The sequence below is a fragment of the Saccostrea cucullata genome, unplaced genomic scaffold (genome assembly GCF_032062105.1).
Source record: "Saccostrea cucullata isolate Sc308-1 unplaced genomic scaffold, CSIRO_AGI_Scuc_v1 ctg197, whole genome shotgun sequence".
NCBI lineage: Eukaryota > Metazoa > Mollusca > Bivalvia > Ostreida > Ostreidae > Saccostrea > Saccostrea cuccullata.
The window spans coordinates 274614-293351 of record NW_026938805.1 but is presented as its reverse complement, the minus strand read 5'-3'; the positions used below and the strand labels follow the sequence as shown (position 1 = coordinate 293351).

Sequence of the window (18738 nt, the reverse complement as noted above, 5' to 3'; positions counted from 1 at the left end):
TTCAAATAACATTAATATCAATGATCTTGTGACCTTTACTGTGACCTATATGCTAAAAATAGTTTTTTGTAACTTAGTTGCCGCCGGGCGCATAGTGTTTCACAAACACATCTTGTTAAATTTACTTTTTAGCTCACCTCAACGAAGTTGGGGGAGCTTATGTAATACCCTCGGCGTCGGCGTCGGTGTCGGTGTCGGCGTTCCAGGTTAATTTTTTTGGAGCAGTTTTCTTTTTAAGTACTTCTATGTCCTATATTGATTACACATGCATGGAAGATGCTTCTAGTGTGTTTCATTGTACCAGTCAAAGTTTCATATGCTGCAATTTCAGCAAAGGAATGACCAGGTTAATGTTTTTGTTTGATTTGTAATTGATAGGATGCAGACCGATGGGGCCCGTCAGAAGATGAACGCAAGGAGCCGATTCCGCAACCAGGAAGCCTATTAGAGAAGTGCCATTTATGTCTCCCTTTCTTATTTTTTGTCTGTTTCCTGTATCCTCCCTACGCTAACATAACTAAAACTTATCTTCTCCTCCCCATCCTCTTCCTCCATTTTACTCTTTCCTGATCTAATTGCTTAAATTGTCTTCATTTTCTTAATCGATTTGTTCATCTCATCTTCGTTTAATGTTTGTGTTTATGTCAATTTCTCGAATTATTTGTGTTTATTGTGTTGAGTTTTTACTAATTTTGTTCTAGCTGTATATTTTCAGGTTCCCGGACGGGGGACGACGCTGGAGGACGACGCTGGAGGACGACGTTGGAGGACCAAGGCCGGCCAACAGAAGAAGAGGAATTTATTGTCTAGTTATGTACAGTGCATCCTATTAGTGAAAAGGGTAAGTAAGAAACTGCACTTGTTCCACTTTGAAATTCCCGATTTCCTCTCTAAACCCCAGGTGAGGTTAAGATTGGAATTGGCCTTGTTCTCTGCAGTCTGTGCATTTTAATGACTCTTATTAATGATGAAGTCTTTATTTGCCTCTGTTTTTTTCTCTTATTAATGATGAAGTCTTTATTAATGCCTCTGTTTTTTTCTTTGTTAGCGGAAGACAGTTAACGCTGATCCAGATGCCTTAGTGAGACAGAGCTTGTCTCCTTTTTATTTTTTGTCTGTTTCCTGTATCCTCCCTACGCTAACATAACTAAAACTGGAGCCCCCTACTGGAAGATGCAATTTCTCGTTAAGATTCAAACTCTAAATTCTACTTCTTGCACTCTTGACTAAGTCAATTGATGTTGAGCCTTGTTCTCTGCAGTCTCAGCCCTTGAGACCTTTTGATTTGTAATTGATAGGATGCAGATTCCGCATGACTAAGGATGTTGAGCCCGTTGACATTTGTAATTGATGAACGCAAGGAGCCGATTCCGCAACCAGGAAGCCTATTAGAGAAGTGCCATTTATGTCTCCCTTTCTTATTTTTTGTCTGTTTCCTGTATCCTCCCTACGCTAACATAACTAAAACTTATCTTCTCCTCCCCATCCTCTTCCTCCATTTTACTCTTTCCTGATCTAATTGCTTAAATTGTCTTCATTTTCTTAATCGATTTGTTCATCTCATCTTCGTTTAATGTTTGTGTTTATGTCAATTTCTCGAATTATTTGTGTTTATTGTGTTGAGTTTTTACTAATTTTGTTCTAGCTGTATATTTTCAGGTTCCCGGACGGGGGACGACGCTGGAGGACGACGCTGGAGGACGACGTTGGAGGACCAAGGCCGGCCAACAGAAGAAGAGGAATTTATTGTCTAGTTATGTACAGTGCATCCTATTAGTGAAAAGGGTAAGTAAGAAACTGCACTTGTTCCACTTTGAAATTCCCGATTTCCTCTCTAAACCCCAGGTGAGGTTAAGATTGGAATTGGCCTTGTTCTCTGCAGTCTGTGCATTTTAATGACTCTTATTAATGATGAAGTCTTTATTAATGCCTCTGTTTTTTTCTTTGTTAGCGGAAGACAGTTAACGCTGATCCAGATGCCTTAGTGAGACAGAGCTTGTCTCCCATTCAACTGGAGCCCCCTACTGGAAGATGCGGTAAGATTCAAACTCTAAACTCTACTTCTTGCACTCTTGACTAAGTCAATTGATGTTGAGCCTATCAGCCCTTGACCTTTTGATTTGTAATTGATAGGATGCAGACCGATGGGGCCCGTCAGAAGATGAACGCAAGGAGCCGATTCCGCAACCAGGAAGCCTATTAGAGAAGTGCCATTTATGTCTCCCTTTCTTATTTTTTGTCTGTTTCCTGTATCCTCCCTACGCTAACATAACTAAAACTTATCTTCTCCTCCCCATCCTCTTCCTCCATTTTACTCTTTCCTGATCTAATTGCTTAAATTGTCTTCATTTTCTTAATCGATTTGTTCATCTCATCTTCGTTTAATGTTTGTGTTTATGTCAATTTCTCGAATTATTTGTGTTTATTGTGTTGAGTTTTTACTAATTTTGTTCTAGCTGTATATTTTCAGGTTCCCGGACGGGGGACGACGCTGGAGGACGACGCTGGAGGACGACGTTGGAGGACCAAGGCCGGCCAACAGAAGAAGAGGAATTTATTGTCTAGTTATGTACAGTGCATCCTATTAGTGAAAAGGGTAAGTAAGAAACTGCACTTGTTCCACTTTGAAATTCCCGATTTCCTCTCTAAACCCCAGGTGAGGTTAAGATTGGAATTGGCCTTGTTCTCTGCAGTCTGTGCATTTTAATGACTCTTATTAATGATGAAGTCTTTATTAATGCCTCTGTTTTTTTCTTTGTTAGCGGAAGACAGTTAACGCTGATCCAGATGCCTTAGTGAGACAGAGCTTGTCTCCCATTCAACTGGAGCCCCCTACTGGAAGATGCGGTAAGATTCAAACTCTAAACTCTACTTCTTGCACTCTTGACTAAGTCAATTGATGTTGAGCCTATCAGCCCTTGACCTTTTGATTTGTAATTGATAGGATGCAGACCGATGGGGCCCGTCAGAAGATGAACGCAAGGAGCCGATTCCTGCCATTTATGTCTCCCTTTCTTATTTTTTGTCTGTTTCCTGTATCCTCCCTACGCTAACATAACTAAAACTTATCTTCTCCTCCCCATCCTCTTCCTCCATTTTACTCTTTCCTGATCTAATTGCTTAAGCCTATCTTAGATTTGTTCATCTCATCTTCGTTTAATGTGCCATTTGTGTTTATTGTCTAATTTTGTTCCTTTCTTATTTTTTGTCTGTTTCCTGTCTGTTTTTTTCTTCCTTAACGCCTATCCAGATGCCTTAGTGAACAGAGCTTGTAACTAAAAGATGCTAAGATTCAAACTTAAACTCTACTTCTTGCACTCTTGACTAAGTCAATTGATTTGAGCCTATCAGCCCTTGATTTTGATTTGTAATTGATAGGATGCTCCCGTCAGAAGATGAACGCAAGGAGCCGATTCCGCAACCAGGAAGCCTATTAGAGAAGTGCCATTTATGTCTCCCTTTCTTATTTTTTGTCTGTTTCCTGTAATTGCTAACATAACTAAAACTTATTTTCTCCCCATCCTCTTCCTCCATTTTACTCTTTCCTGATCTAATTGCTTAAATTGTCTTCATTTTCTTAATCGATTTGTTCATCTCATCTTCGTTTAATGTTTGTGTTTATGTCAATTTCTCGAATTATTTGTGTTTATTGTGTTGTGTTTTTACTAATTTTGTTCTAGCTGTATATTTTCAGGTTCCCGACGCTGTTGGAGGACCAAGGCCGGCCAACAGAAGAAGAGGAATTTATTTCTAGTTATGTACAGTGGAGGACGACGCTGGAGGACGACGTTGGAGGACCAAGGCCGGCCAACAGAAGAAGAGGAATTTATTGTCTAGTTATGTACAGTGCATCCTATTAGTGAAAAGGGTAAGTAAGAAACTGCACTTGTTCCACTTTGAAATTCCCGATTTCCTCTCTAAACCCCAGGTGAGGTTAAGATTGGAATTGGCCTTGTTCTATGCAGTCTGTGCATTTTAATGACTCTTATTAATGATGAAGTCTTTATAACTAAAACAGTTAACGCTCTTGCTCTCCCATCCTGGAGCCCCCTATCCTCTTCTTGCACTCTTGACTATTTGATACTCTTTTGATTTGTAATTGATAGGATGCCTGATCTAATTGCTTAAATTGTCTTCATTTTTTGTCTGTTTCTGTAATCGATTTGTTCATCTCATCTTCGTTTAATGTTTGTGTTTATGTCAATTTTGTGTTTATGTCAATTTCGAATTATTTGTGTTTATTGTGTTGAGTTTTACTAATTTTGTTCTAGCTGTATATTTTCAGGTTCCCGGACGGGGGACGACGCTGGAGGACGACGCTGGAGGACGACGTTGGAGGACCAAGGCCGGCCAACAGAAGAAGAGGAATTTATTGTCTAGTTATGTACAGTGCATCCTATTAGTGAAAAGGGTAAGTAAGAAACTGCACTTGTTCCACTTTGAAATTCCCGATTTCCTCTCTAAACCCCAGGTGAGGTTAAGATTGGAATTGGCCTTGTTCTCTGCAGTCTGTGCATTTTAATGACTCTTATTAATGATGAAGTCTTTATTAATGCCTCTGTTTTTTTCTTTGTTAGCGGAAGACAGTTAACGCTGATCCAGATGCCTTAGTGAGACAGAGCTTGTCTCCCATTCAACTGGAGCCCCCTACTGGAAGATGCGGTAAGATTCAAACTCTAAACTCTACTTCTTGCACTCTTGACTAAGTCAATTGATGTTGAGCCTATCAGCCCTTGACCTTTTGATTTGTAATTGATAGGATGCAGACCGATGGGGCCCGTCAGAAGATGAACGCAAGGAGCCGATTCCGCAACCAGGAAGCCTATTAGAGAAGTGCCATTTATGTCTCCCTTTCTTATTTTTTGTCTGTTTCCTGTATCCTCCCTACGCTAACATAACTAAAACTTATCTTCTCCTCCCCATCCTCTTCCTCCATTTTACTCTTTCCTGATCTAATTGCTTAAATTGTCTTCATTTTCTTAATCGATTTGTTCATCTCATCTTCGTTTAATGTTTGTGTTTATGTCAATTTCTCGAATTATTTGTGTTTATTGTGTTGAGTTTTTACTAATTTTGTTCTAGCTGTATATTTTCAGGTTCCCGGACGGGGGACGACGCTGGAGGACGACGCTGGAGGACGACGTTGGAGGACCAAGGCCGGCCAACAGAAGAAGAGGAATTTATTGTCTAGTTATGTACAGTGCATCCTATTAGTGAAAAGGGTAAGTAAGAAACTGCACTTGTTCCACTATGAAATTCCCGATTTCCTCTCTAAACCCCAGGTGAGGTTAAGATTGGAATTGGCCTTGTTCTCTGCAGTCTGTGCATTTTAATGACTCTTATTAATGATGAAGTCTTTATTAATGCCTCTGTTTTTTTCTTTGTTAGCGGAAGACAGTTAACGCTGATCCAGATGCCTTAGTGAGACAGAGCTTGTCTCCCATTCAACTGGAGCCCCCTACTGGAAGATGCGGTAAGATTCAAACTCTAAACTCTACTTCTTGCACTCTTGACTAAGTCAATTGATGTTGAGCCTATCAGCCCTTGACCTTTTGATTTGTAATTGATAGGATGCAGACCGATGGGGCCCGTCAGAAGATGAACGCAAGGAGCCGATTCCGCAACCAGGAAGCCTATTAGAGAAGTGCCATTTATGTCTCCCTTTCTTATTTTTTGTCTGTTTCCTGTATCCTCCCTACGCTAACATAACTAAAACTTATCTTCTCCTCCCCATCCTCTTCCTCCATTTTACTCTTTCCTGATCTAATTGCTTAAATTGTCTTCATTTTCTTAATCGATTTGTTCATCTCATCTTCGTTTAATGTTTGTGTTTATGTCAATTTCTCGAATTATTTGTGTTTATTGTGTTGAGTTTTTACTAATTTTGTTCTAGCTGTATATTTTCAGGTTCCCGGACGGGGGACGACGCTGGAGGACGACGCTGGAGGACGACGTTGGAGGACCAAGGCCGGCCAACAGAAGAAGAGGAATTTATTGTCTAGTTATGTACAGTGCATCCTATTAGTGAAAAGGGTAAGTAAGAAACTGCACTTGTTCCACTTTGAAATTCCCGATTTCCTCTCTAAACCCCAGGTGAGGTTAAGATTGGAATTGGCCTTGTTCTCTGCAGTCTGTGCATTTTAATGACTCTTATTAATGATGAAGTCTTTATTAATGCCTCTGTTTTTTTCTTTGTTAGCGGAAGACAGTTAACAGTTAACGCTGATCCAGATGCCTTAGTGAGACAGAGCTTGTCTCCCATTCAACTGGAGCCCCCTACTGGAAGATGCGGTAAGATTCAAACTCTAAACTCTACTTCTTGCACTCTTGACTAAGTCAATTGATGTTGAGCCTATCAGCCCTTGACCTTTTGATTTGTAATTGATAGGATGCAGACCGATGGGGCCCGTCAGAAGATGAACGCAAGGAGCCGATTCCGCAACCAGGAAGCCTATTAGAGAAGTGCCATTTATGTCTCCCTTTCTTATTTTTTGTCTGTTTCCTGTATCCTCCCTACGCTAACATAACTAAAACTTATCTTCTCCTCCCCATCCTCTTCCTCCATTTTACTCTTTCCTGATCTAATTGCTTAAATTGTCTTCATTTTCTTAATCGATTTGTTCATCTCATCTTCGTTTAATGTTTGTGTTTATGTCAATTTCTCGAATTATTTGTGTTTATTGTGTTGAGTTTTTACTAATTTTGTTCTAGCTGTATATTTTCAGGTACCCGGACGACGCTGGAGGACGACGCTGGAGGACGACGTTGGAGGACCAAGGCCGGCCAACAGAAGAAGAGGAATTTATTGTCTAGTTATGTACAGTGCATCCTATTAGTGAAAAGGGTAAGTAAGAAACTGCACTTGTTCCACTTTGAAATTCCCGATTTCCTCTCTAAACCCCAGGTGAGGTTAAGATTGGAATTGGCCTTGTTCTCTGCAGTCTGTGCATTTTAATGACTCTTATTAATGATGAAGTCTTTATTAATGCCTCTGTTTTTTTCTTTGTTAGCGGAAGACAGTTAACGCTGATCCAGATGCCTTAGTGAGACAGAGCTTGTCTCCCATTCAACTGGAGCCCCCTACTGGAAGATGCGGTAAGATTCAAACTCTAAACTCTACTTCTTGCACTCTTGACTAAGTCAATTGATGTTGAGCCTATCAGCCCTTGACCTTTTGATTTGTAATTGATAGGATGCAGACCGATGGGGCCCGTCAGAAGATGAACGCAAGGAGCCGATTCCGCAACCAGGAAGCCTATTAGAGAAGTGCCATTTATGTCTCCCTTTCTTATTTTTTGTCTGTTTCCTGTATCCTCCCTACGCTAACATAACTAAAACTTATCTTCTCCTCCCCATCCTCTTCCTCCATTTTACTCTTTCCTGATCTAATTGCTTAAATTGTCTTCATTTTCTTAATCGATTTGTTCATCTCATCTTCGTTTAATGTTTGTGTTTATGTCAATTTCTCGAAATATTTGTGTTTATTGTGTTGAGTTTTTACTAATTTTGTTCTAGCTGTATATTTTCAGGTTCCCGGACGGGGGACGACGCTGGAGGACGACGCTGGAGGACGACGTTGGAGGACCAAGGCCGGCCAACAGAAGAAGAGGAATTTATTGTCTAGTTATGTACAGTGCATCCTATTAGTGAAAAGGGTAAGTAAGAAACTGCACTTGTTCCACTTTGAAATTCCCGATTTCCTCTCTAAACCCCAGGTGAGGTTAAGATTGGAATTGGCCTTGTTCTCTGCAGTCTGTGCATTTTAATGACTCTTATTAATGATGAAGTCTTTATTAATGCCTCTGTTTTTTTCTTTGTTAGCGGAAGACAGTTAACGCTGATCCAGATGCCTTAGTGAGACAGAGCTTGTCTCCCATTCAACTGGAGCCCCCTACTGGAAGATGCGGTAAGATTCAAACTCTAAACTCTACTTCTTGCACTCTTGACTAAGTCAATTGATGTTGAGCCTATCAGCCCTTGACCTTTTGATTTGTAATTGATAGGATGCAGACCGATGGGGCCCGTCAGAAGATGAACGCAAGGAGCCGATTCCGCAACCAGGAAGCCTATTAGAGAAGTGCCATTTATGTCTCCCTTTCTTATTTTTTGTCTGTTTCCTGTATCCTCCCTACGCTAACATAACTAAAACTTATCTTCTCCTCCCCATCCTCTTCCTCCATTTTACTCTTTCCTGATCTAATTGCTTAAATTGTCTTCATTCTTGTTGAGCCTATCAGCCTTGACTTTTGATTTGTAATTGATAGGATGCAGACCGATGGGGCCCGTCAGAAGATGAACGCAAGGAGCCGATTCCTTAGTCTCCCTTTCTTATTTTTTGTCTGTTTCCTGTATTTTCTTAATCGATTTGTTCATCTCATCTTCGTTTAATGTTTGTGTTTATGTCAATTTCTCGAATTATTTGTGTTTATTGTGTTGAGTTTTTACTAATTTTGTTCTAGCTGTATATTTTCAGGTTCCCGGACGGGGGACGACGCTGGAGGACGACGCTGGAGGACGACGTTGGAGGACCAAGGCCGGCCAACAGAAGAAGAGGAATTTATTGTCTAGTTATGTACAGTGCATCCTATTAGTGAAAAGGGTAAGTAAGAAACTGCACTTGTTCCACTTTGAAATTCCCGATTTCCTCTCTAAACCCCAGGTGAGGTTAAGATTGGAATTGGCCTTGTTCTCTGCAGTCTGTGCATTTTAATGACTCTTATTAATGATGAAGTCTTTATTAATGCCTCTGTTTTTTTCTTTGTTAGCGGAAGACAGTTAACGCTGATCCAGATGCCTTAGTGAGACAGAGCTTGTCTCCCATTCAACTGGAGCCCCCTACTGGAAGATGCGGTAAGATTCAAACTCTAAACTCTACTTCTTGCACTCTTGACTAAGTCAATTGATGTTGAGCCTATCAGCCCTTGACCTTTTGATTTGTAATTGATAGGATGCAGACCGATGGGGCCCGTCAGAAGATGAACGCAAGGAGCCGATTCCGCAACCAGGAAGCCTATTAGAGAAGTGCCATTTATGTCTCCCTTTCTTATTTTTTGTCTGTTTCCTGTATCCTCCCTACGCTAACATAACTAAAACTTATCTTCTCCTCCCCATCCTCTTCCTCCATTTTACTCTTTCCTGATCTAATTGCTTAAATTGTCTTCATTTTCTTAATCGATTTGTTCATCTCATCTTCGTTTAATGTTTGTGTTTATGTCAATTTCTCGAATTATTTGTGTTTATTGTGTTGAGTTTTTACTAATTTTGTTCTAGCTGTATATTTTCAGGTTCCCGGACGGGGGACGACGCTGGAGGACGACGCTGGAGGACGACGTTGGAGGACCAAGGCCGGCCAACAGAAGAAGAGGAATTTATTGTCTAGTTATGTACAGTGCATCCTATTAGTGAAAAGGGTAAGTAAGAAACTGCACTTGTTCCACTTTGAAATTCCCGATTTCCTCTCTAAACCCCAGGTGAGGTTAAGATTGGAATTGGCCTTGTTCTCTGCAGTCTGTGCATTTTAATGACTCTTATTAATGATGAAGTCTTTATTAATGCCTCTGTTTTTTTCTTTGTTAGCGGAAGACAGTTAACGCTGATCCAGATGCCTTAGTGAGACAGAGCTTGTCTCCCATTCAACTGGAGCCCCCTACTGGAAGATGCGGTAAGATTCAAACTCTAAACTCTACTTCTTGCACTCTTGACTAAGTCAATTGATGTTGAGCCTATCAGCCCTTGACCTTTTGATTTGTAATTGATAGGATGCAGACCGATGGGGCCCGTCAGAAGATGAACGCAAGGAGCCGATTCCGCAACCAGGAAGCCTATTAGAGAAGTGCCATTTATGTCTCCCTTTCTTATTTTTTGTCTGTTTCCTGTATCCTCCCTACGCTAACATAACTAAAACTTATCTTCTCCTCCCCATCCTCTTCCTCCATTTTACTCTTTCCTGATCTAATTGCTTAAATTGTCTTCATTTTCTTAATCGATTTGTTCATCTCATCTTCGTTTAATGTTTGTGTTTATGTCAATTTCTCGAATTATTTGTGTTTATTGTGTTGAGTTTTTACTAATTTTGTTCTAGCTGTATATTTTCAGGTTCCCGGACGGGGGACGACGCTGGAGGACGACGCTGGAGGACGACGTTGGAGGACCAAGGCCGGCCAACAGAAGAAGAGGAATTTATTGTCTAGTTATGTACAGTGCATCCTATTAGTGAAAAGGGTAAGTAAGAAACTGCACTTGTTCCACTTTGAAATTCCCGATTTCCTCTCTAAACCCCAGGTGAGGTTAAGATTGGAATTGGCCTTGTTCTCTGCAGTCTGTGCATTTTAATGACTCTTATTAATGATGAAGTCTTTATTAATGCCTCTGTTTTTTTCTTTGTTAGCGGAAGACAGTTAACGCTGATCCAGATGCCTTAGTGAGACAGAGCTTGTCTCCCATTCAACTGGAGCCCCCTACTGGAAGATGCGGTAAGATTCAAACTCTAAACTCTACTTCTTGCACTCTTGACTAAGTCAATTGATGTTGAGCCTATCAGCCCTTGACCTTTTGATTTGTAATTGATAGGATGCAGACCGATGGGGCCCGTCAGAAGATGAACGCAAGGAGCCGATTCCGCAACCAGGAAGCCTATTAGAGAAGTGCCATTTATGTCTCCCTTTCTTATTTTTTGTCTGTTTCCTGTATCCTCCCTACGCTAACATAACTAAAACTTATCTTCTCCTCCCCATCCTCTTCCTCCATTTTACTCTTTCCTGATCTAATTGCTTAAATTGTCTTCATTTTCTTAATCGATTTGTTCATCTCATCTTCGTTTAATGTTTGTGTTTATGTCAATTTCTCGAATTATTTGTGTTTATTGTGTTGAGTTTTTACTAATTTTGTTCTAGCTGTATATTTTCAGGTTCCCGGACGGGGGACGACGCTGGAGGACGACGCTGGAGGACGACGCTGGAGGACGACGTTGGAGGACCAAGGCCGGCCAACAGAAGAAGAGGAATTTATTGTCTAGTTATGTACAGTGCATCCTATTAGTGAAAAGGGTAAGTAAGAAACTGCACTTGTTCCACTTTGAAATTCCCGATTTCCTCTCTAAACCCCAGGTGAGGTTAAGATTGGAATTGGCCTTGTTCTCTGCAGTCTGTGCATTTTAATGACTCTTATTAATGATGAAGTCTTTATTAATGCCTCTGTTTTTTTCTTTGTTAGCGGAAGACAGTTAACGCTGATCCAGATGCCTTAGTGAGACAGAGCTTGTCTCCCATTCAACTGGAGCCCCCTACTGGAAGATGCGGTAAGATTCAAACTCTAAACTCTACTTCTTGCACTCTTGACTAAGTCAATTGATGTTGAGCCTATCAGCCCTTGACCTTTTGATTTGTAATTGATAGGATGCAGACCGATGGGGCCCGTCAGAAGATGAACGCAAGGAGCCGATTCCGCAACCAGGAAGCCTATTAGAGAAGTGCCATTTATGTCTCCCTTTCTTATTTTTTGTCTGTTTCCTGTATCCTCCCTACGCTAACATAACTAAAACTTATCTTCTCCTCCCCATCCTCTTCCTCCATTTTACTCTTTCCTGATCTAATTGCTTAAATTGTCTTCATTTTCTTAATCGATTTGTTCATCTCATCTTCGTTTAATGTTTGTGTTTATGTCAATTTCTCGAATTATTTGTGTTTATTGTGTTGAGTTTTTACTAATTTTGTTCTAGCTGTATATTTTCAGGTTCCCGGACGGGGGACGACGCTGGAGGACGACGCTGGAGGACGACGTTGGAGGACCAAGGCCGGCCAACAGAAGAAGAGGAATTTATTGTCTAGTTATGTACAGTGCATCCTATTAGTGAAAAGGGTAAGTAAGAAACTGCACTTGTTCCACTTTGAAATTCCCGATTTCCTCTCTAAACCCCAGGTGAGGTTAAGATTGGAATTGGCCTTGTTCTCTGCAGTCTGTGCATTTTAATGACTCTTATTAATGATGAAGTCTTTATTAATGCCTCTGTTTTTTTCTTTGTTAGCGGAAGACAGTTAACGCTGATCCAGATGCCTTAGTGAGACAGAGCTTGTCTCCCATTCAACTGGAGCCCCCTACTGGAAGATGCGGTAAGATTCAAACTCTAAACTCTACTTCTTGCACTCTTGACTAAGTCAATTGATGTTGAGCCTATCAGCCCTTGACCTTTTGATTTGTAATTGATAGGATGCAGACCGATGGGGCCCGTCAGAAGATGAACGCAAGGAGCCGATTCCGCAACCAGGAAGCCTATTAGAGAAGTGCCATTTATGTCTCCCTTTCTTATTTTTTGTCTGTTTCCTGTATCCTCCCTACGCTAACATAACTAAAACTTATCTTCTCCTCCCCATCCTCTTCCTCCATTTTACTCTTTCCTGATCTAATTGCTTAAATTGTCTTCATTTTCTTAATCGATTTGTTCATCTCATCTTCGTTTAATGTTTGTGTTTATGTCAATTTCTCGAATTATTTGTGTTTATTGTGTTGAGTTTTTACTAATTTTGTTCTAGCTGTATATTTTCAGGTTCCCGGACGGGGGACGACGCTGGAGGACGACGCTGGAGGACGACGTTGGAGGACCAAGGCCGGCCAACAGAAGAAGAGGAATTTATTGTCTAGTTATGTACAGTGCATCCTATTAGTGAAAAGGGTAAGTAAGAAACTGCACTTGTTCCACTTTGAAATTCCCGATTTCCTCTCTAAACCCCAGGTGAGGTTAAGATTGGAATTGGCCTTGTTCTCTGCAGTCTGTGCATTTTAATGACTCTTATTAATGATGAAGTCTTTATTAATGCCTCTGTTTTTTTCTTTGTTAGCGGAAGACAGTTAACGCTGATCCAGATGCCTTAGTGAGACAGAGCTTGTCTCCCATTCAACTGGAGCCCCCTACTGGAAGATGCGGTAAGATTCAAACTCTAAACTCTACTTCTTGCACTCTTGACTAAGTCAATTGATGTTGAGCCTATCAGCCCTTGACCTTTTGATTTGTAATTGATAGGATGCAGACCGATGGGGCCCGTCAGAAGATGAACGCAAGGAGCCGATTCCGCAACCAGGAAGCCTATTAGAGAAGTGCCATTTATGTCTCCCTTTCTTATTTTTTGTCTGTTTCCTGTATCCTCCCTACGCTAACATAACTAAAACTTATCTTCTCCTCCCCATCCTCTTCCTCCATTTTACTCTTTCCTGATCTAATTGCTTAAATTGTCTTCATTTTCTTAATCGATTTGTTCATCTCATCTTCGTTTAATGTTTGTGTTTATGTCAATTTCTCGAATTATTTGTGTTTATTGTGTTGAGTTTTTACTAATTTTGTTCTAGCTGTATATTTTCAGGTTCCCGGACGGGGGACGACGCTGGAGGACGACGTTGGAGGACCAAGGCGTTGGAGGACCAAGGCCGGCCAACAGAAGAAGAGGAATTTATTGTCTAGTTATGTACAGTGCATCCTATTAGTGAAAAGGGTAAGTAAGAAACTGCACTTGTTCCACTTTGAAATTCCCGATTTCCTCTCTAAACCCCAGGTGAGGTTAAGATTGGAATTGGCCTTGTTCTCTGCAGTCTGTGCATTTTAATGACTCTTATTAATGATGAAGTCTTTATTAATGCCTCTGTTTTTTTCTTTGTTAGCGGAAGACAGTTAACGCTGATCCAGATGCCTTAGTGAGACAGAGCTTGTCTCCCATTCAACTGGAGCCCCCTACTGGAAGATGCGGTAAGATTCAAACTCTAAACTCTACTTCTTGCACTCTTGACTAAGTCAATTGATGTTGAGCCTATCAGCCCTTGACCTTTTGATTTGTAATTGATAGGATGCAGACCGATGGGGCCCGTCAGAAGATGAACGCAAGGAGCCGATTCCGCAACCAGGAAGCCTATTAGAGAAGTGCCATTTATGTCTCCCTTTCTTATTTTTTGTCTGTTTCCTGTATCCTCCCTACGCTAACATAACTAAAACTTATCTTCTCCTCCCCATCCTCTTCCTCCATTTTACTCTTTCCTGATCTAATTGCTTAAATTGTCTTCATTTTCTTAATCGATTTGTTCATCTCATCTTCGTTTAATGTTTGTGTTTATGTCAATTTCTCGAATTATTTGTGTTTATTGTGTTGAGTTTTTACTAATTTTGTTCTAGCTGTATATTTTCAGGTTCCCGGACGGGGGACGACGCTGGAGGACGACGCTGGAGGACGACGTTGGAGGACCAAGGCCGGCCAACAGAAGAAGAGGAATTTATTGTCTAGTTATGTACAGTGCATCCTATTAGTGAAAAGGGTAAGTAAGAAACTGCACTTGTTCCACTTTGAAATTCCCGATTTCCTCTCTAAACCCCAGGTGAGGTTAAGATTGGAATTGGCCTTGTTCTCTGCAGTCTGTGCATTTTAATGACTCTTATTAATGATGAAGTCTTTATTAATGCCTCTGTTTTTTTTCTTTGTTAGCGGAAGACAGTTAACGCTGATCCAGATGCCTTAGTGAGACAGAGCTTGTCTCCCATTCAACTGGAGCCCCCTACTGGAAGATGCGGTAAGATTCAAACTCTAAACTCTACTTCTTGCACTCTTGACTAAGTCAATTGATGTTGAGCCTATCAGCCCTTGACCTTTTGATTTGTAATTGATAGGATGCAGACCGATGGGGCCCGTCAGAAGATGAACGCAAGGAGCCGATTCCGCAACCAGGAAGCCTATTAGAGAAGTGCCATTTATGTCTCCCTTTCTTATTTTTTGTCTGTTTCCTGTATCCTCCCTACGCTAACATAACTAAAACTTATCTTCTCCTCCCCATCCTCTTCCTCCATTTTACTCTTTCCTGATCTAATTGCTTAAATTGTCTTCATTTTCTTAATCGATTTGTTCATCTCATCTTCGTTTAATGTTTGTGTTTATGTCAATTTCTCGAATTATTTGTGTTTATTGTGTTGAGTTTTTACTAATTTTGTTCTAGCTGTATATTTTCAGGTTCCCGGACGGGGGACGACGCTGGAGGACGACGCTGGAGGACGACGTTGGAGGACCAAGGCCGGCCAACAGAAGAAGAGGAATTTATTGTCTAGTTATGTACAGTGCATCCTATTAGTGAAAAGGGTAAGTAAGAAACTGCACTTGTTCCACTTTGAAATTCCCGATTTCCTCTCTAAACCCCAGGTGAGGTTAAGATTGGAATTGGCCTTGTTCTCTGCAGTCTGTGCATTTTAATGACTCTTATTAATGATGAAGTCTTTATTAATGCCTCTGTTTTTTTCTTTGTTAGCGGAAGACAGTTAACGCTGATCCAGATGCCTTAGTGAGACAGAGCTTGTCTCCCATTCAACTGGAGCCCCCTACTGGAAGATGCGGTAAGATTCAAACTCTAAACTCTACTTCTTGCACTCTTGACTAAGTCAATTGATGTTGAGCCTATCAGCCCTTGACCTTTTGATTTGTAATTGATAGGATGCAGACCGATGGGGCCCGTCAGAAGATGAACGCAAGGAGCCGATTCCGCAACCAGGAAGCCTATTAGAGAAGTGCCATTTATGTCTCCCTTTCTTATTTTTTGTCTGTTTCCTGTATCCTCCCTACGCTAACATAACTAAAACTTATCTTCTCCTCCCCATCCTCTTCCTCCATTTTACTCTTTCCTGATCTAATTGCTTAAATTGTCTTCATTTTCTTAATCGATTTGTTCATCTCATCTTCGTTTAATGTTTGTGTTTATGTCAATTTCTCGAATTATTTGTGTTTATTGTGTTGAGTTTTTACTAATTTTGTTCTAGCTGTATATTTTCAGGTTCCCGGACGGGGGACGACGCTGGAGGACGACGCTGGAGGACGACGTTGGAGGACCAAGGCCGGCCAACAGAAGAAGAGGAATTTATTGTCTAGTTATGTACAGTGCATCCTATTAGTGAAAAGGGTAAGTAAGAAACTGCACTTGTTCCACTTTGAAATTCCCGATTTCCTCTCTAAACCCCAGGTGAGGTTAAGATTGGAATTGGCCTTGTTCTCTGCAGTCTGTGCATTTTAATGACTCTTATTAATGATGAAGTCTTTATTAATGCCTCTGTTTTTTTCTTTGTTAGCGGAAGACAGTTAACGCTGATCCAGATGCCTTAGTGAGACAGAGCTTGTCTCCCATTCAACTGGAGCCCCCTACTGGAAGATGCGGTAAGATTCAAACTCTAAACTCTACTTCTTGCACTCTTGACTAAGTCAATTGATGTTGAGCCTATCAGCCCTTGACCTTTTGATTTGTAATTGATAGGATGCAGACCGATGGGGCCCGTCAGAAGATGAACGCAAGGAGCCGATTCCGCAACCAGGAAGCCTATTAGAGAAGTGCCATTTATGTCTCCCTTTCTTATTTTTTGTCTGTTTCCTGTATCCTCCCTACGCTAACATAACTAAAACTTATCTTCTCCTCCCCATCCTCTTCCTCCATTTTACTCTTTCCTGATCTAATTGCTTAAATTGTCTTCATTTTCTTAATCGATTTGTTCATCTCATCTTCGTTTAATGTTTGTGTTTATGTCAATTTCTCGAATTATTTGTGTTTATTGTGTTGAGTTTTTACTAATTTTGTTCTAGCTGTATATTTTCAGGTTCCCGGACGGGGGACGACGCTGGAGGACGACGCTGGAGGACGACGTTGGAGGACCAAGGCCGGCCAACAGAAGAAGAGGAATTTATTGTCTAGTTATGTACAGTGCATCCTATTAGTGAAAAGGGTAAGTAAGAAACTGCACTTGTTCCACTTTGAAATTCCCGATTTCCTCTCTAAACCCCAGGTGAGGTTAAGATTGGAATTGGCCTTGTTCTCTGCAGTCTGTGCATTTTAATGACTCTTATTAATGATGAAGTCTTTATTAATGCCTCTGTTTTTTTCTTTGTTAGCGGAAGACAGTTAACGCTGATCCAGATGCCTTAGTGAGACAGAGCTTGTCTCCCATTCAACTGGAGCCCCCTACTGGAAGATGCGGTAAGATTCAAACTCTAAACTCTACTTCTTGCACTCTTGACTAAGTCAATTGATGTTGAGCCTATCAGCCCTTGACCTTTTGATTTGTAATTGATAGGATGCAGACCGTTCATTAATGTTTTGGAGTTTAAAAAAATATTCATAAGATAAGTCAGTGAACTCTCTTGTTACACCATTTCAAATAAAAAAAATCTATTCGTTTATATTTCCAGTAAATGCATTTATATTTCACAATCAGTCTTAAACTCAAAGAATATTTGTACTGGATTAAATTTTCATTGTTTCAATTCTTCATCTTTATGTATGTTTTAACTAAAGTTTTAAATAACAGTTCAGGGATTATATTTTTACCTTCTACAGATACTACGTGGACAGTTTGTTGTAAAAACAATATTCATTTATACATTCTTTGTAATAAATGACATGTGCTACTTACATCTTTGATTTTAAAGTTGTTTTTTTCGAAGGATAGTTTTTTAATGTAACAACCAGTTAAACTTCGCATTATAACACAAGAGTACATGTACTATTTTTTAGAGATCTGCAGTAAAATAACCATAGAATTTGGTAACTGAATCATATGCAGCTTACTAGTAACTAAAAGCTTGAGTGAGCTTTTCTGATCACTCATTGTCAAGCATCAGTCCATTTATCTGTCATCCTTCTCTTCAATTATCATATTTTTACTCCTTCTTTAGAACCATTGGGGGTATATTAAGGAGGAATGCCACATCAAAATTGTATTACCTACCTCTTTAAGACATCCATATGAAATTGAAAGGTCGATATTAGCTCTTGATTATTTTAGGTAAATTTTTTGGTATTTTTCAAAGAAAATGAAAAACGATTTATTTGCAAATAAAATGCATTATAGTTATAAGTTTTCTGTGAATGAATGCATCATATGGAAACCTGATAAAAATGTAAAAGAAGGCCATAATTTTTATTTAAAATCATTTATGAAAACAAAACACATGTTTTGTGAATATACGGTATATGGTTAAAATCTTCACAATGCTAGTCACAACTAGGGAGAACAAGTTAGGCAATCATCTCAAGTATTTCAAAAAGAAATTGAAATGAAATAGTTAAATTTTAGAAAAATTATTTTTAGCATTATTTTTGGCCAATCGCTAACAAAATTGAACTTATCACAACCAGATTTTTATAATTATTGGAAATGAATAAAACCTGGTATTAACCTATGAATACTAGTTTGATTAGGTATTATACAGGTCAAAAATAACTGAACTTAACAATCAAATAGATTTCTTGGTGGTAAACACATAAAGGTAAAAAAAATATCATTTTATTTGTTTTAATTTTGTTGGGGATCAGTTAAATTTTAATCATGATTGGTCTAAAAAAAAATTTAAATCCCTCATATTTTGCAAATTTTGTTTTACCATTTCTTTTTAAAATATGATTGGTTAACATTTTTTTCTGATTTTTCTTTTTATTATAAAAACAAATAATATGTTTATTAAAACATGAGTGAAAGTGAATTTATTTATCAATTGATTACATTTTGTATTTAGTAAAATAAAAGAAATAAATGTGTGTAAAATAATATTGACAACTTTTTTAATCTTTGAAATGTAGAAATTCTAGACTTAGACCTGGCAATTGTCTTCGCCTTACAAATACGCCTTAATTTTTACATAACATACTCATAATCACATTAACCAAAAACGATGTTTCTATTAATTTGATGACTTGTTATATGCTTTTTTACAAAATCAAATGTTCTGATTTTTCTAT

The 18738-nt window shown here is 39.6% G+C and overlaps 7 long non-coding RNA genes across 7 annotated transcripts; all 7 read left to right on the top strand.

Moving 5' to 3' along the window:
* Positions 1-1363: 1363 nt before the first annotated feature.
* Positions 1364-2994, top strand: LOC134251377 (uncharacterized). Its single transcript, XR_009988730.1, has 5 exons — positions 1364-1785; positions 1952-2036; positions 2134-2596; positions 2763-2847; positions 2945-2994. It is a non-coding gene; the product is annotated as an uncharacterized LOC134251377 (long non-coding RNA).
* Positions 2995-4285: 1291 nt separating this feature from the next.
* On the top strand, positions 4286-6027 carry LOC134251372 (uncharacterized). The gene is made up of 5 exons (XR_009988729.1): positions 4286-4411; positions 4578-4662; positions 4760-5222; positions 5389-5473; positions 5571-6027. It is a non-coding gene; the product is annotated as an uncharacterized LOC134251372 (long non-coding RNA).
* Positions 6028-6219: 192 nt separating this feature from the next.
* On the top strand, positions 6220-7397 carry LOC134251386 (uncharacterized). The gene is made up of 4 exons (XR_009988731.1): positions 6220-6291; positions 6389-6844; positions 7011-7095; positions 7193-7397. It is a non-coding gene; the product is annotated as an uncharacterized LOC134251386 (long non-coding RNA).
* A 132-nt stretch (positions 7398-7529) lies between these two features.
* LOC134251335 (uncharacterized) lies at positions 7530-8198 on the top strand. The gene is made up of 3 exons (XR_009988719.1): positions 7530-7655; positions 7822-7906; positions 8004-8198. It is a non-coding gene; the product is annotated as an uncharacterized LOC134251335 (long non-coding RNA).
* A 223-nt stretch (positions 8199-8421) lies between these two features.
* LOC134251365 (uncharacterized) lies at positions 8422-10898 on the top strand. The gene is made up of 7 exons (XR_009988727.1): positions 8422-8599; positions 8766-8850; positions 8948-9410; positions 9577-9661; positions 9759-10221; positions 10388-10472; positions 10570-10898. It is a non-coding gene; the product is annotated as an uncharacterized LOC134251365 (long non-coding RNA).
* Positions 10899-10959: 61 nt separating this feature from the next.
* Positions 10960-13373, top strand: LOC134251370 (uncharacterized). The gene is made up of 7 exons (XR_009988728.1): positions 10960-11045; positions 11212-11296; positions 11394-11856; positions 12023-12107; positions 12205-12667; positions 12834-12918; positions 13016-13373. It is a non-coding gene; the product is annotated as an uncharacterized LOC134251370 (long non-coding RNA).
* A 47-nt stretch (positions 13374-13420) lies between these two features.
* Positions 13421-16978, top strand: LOC134251358 (uncharacterized). The gene is made up of 10 exons (XR_009988724.1): positions 13421-13481; positions 13648-13732; positions 13830-14292; positions 14460-14544; positions 14642-15104; positions 15271-15355; positions 15453-15915; positions 16082-16166; positions 16264-16726; positions 16893-16978. It is a non-coding gene; the product is annotated as an uncharacterized LOC134251358 (long non-coding RNA).
* Positions 16979-18738: the final 1760 nt, after the last annotated feature.